At 55.5% G+C, this 743-nt stretch overlaps 1 protein-coding gene across 1 annotated transcript in view; it reads left to right on the plus strand.

The window, feature by feature from the left end:
* DENND3 (DENN/MADD domain containing 3) overlaps positions 1 to 743 on the plus strand; it is a 44,689-nt gene that overhangs the window by 37,776 nt on the left and 6,170 nt on the right. The gene's annotated exons all lie outside the window — the stretch shown is intronic.

Below are 743 nucleotides of genomic sequence, written 5' to 3' on the forward strand. Positions count from 1 at the left end.
GGGGCCATGGCCGCTCCTCCCGCAGCCCTCCTGGCCCCATCCTCTGTGTGTGGTCCTAAGCAGGGGGGCGGGTTGTGATGGGGAGGTGCAGACGCCTGAGGCGTGGCTTCTGTAGTTAAGGACGTCACAGCACAAAGGTGGCCTGCACTTTGAAGGCTTCGCTAGCGTGTGCCAGATACCACGGATCGTGGTCATGGATACTTTTTAAATCGAAGCTTGTTTTACCCGTGATGAGATGCAGTGTGTGTGTAGTTCACCGTGTGTTGAAAGCGCACACCACGTAACACCTGACACGGGAGGCACAGAACGCTTCCACCAGGGCCGCTGGTCCCGCCGAGCCCCTCTCCAGGGAAACGCCTGTTCTGAATTCTCCCGTGGGTTTGTTTTCCTGGTTCCTGAACTTGCTGCAGATGGGCTCTACAGCGTGCGTTCTTTTCATCTGCTCAGGACAGGCAAGGTGATGTTTTTAGGATTCATCATCAGTTTGAGTGAACTCCAGGAGTTGGTGATGGACAGGGAGGCCTGGCGTGCTGCGATTCATGGGGTCGCAAAGAGTCGGACAGGACTGAACCGAACTGAACTGAACTGATCCACGGTGTTTGAGGAGCGACAGTGCGTTCGTTCCACTGTGTGGATGCTACAGCTCGGTTACTGGTCCCCCCGTGGGTGGACCTGGGTTAACCATGTTTCACCACCTGAGAAACTGTCGTCTTTTCTGAAGCTGCCACGTCATTTTATATCCC

Source organism: Bison bison, unplaced genomic scaffold (assembly GCF_000754665.1).
Source record: "Bison bison bison isolate TAMUID 2011002044 unplaced genomic scaffold, Bison_UMD1.0 scf7180017864036, whole genome shotgun sequence".
Taxonomy (NCBI): Eukaryota; Metazoa; Chordata; class Mammalia; order Artiodactyla; family Bovidae; genus Bison; species Bison bison.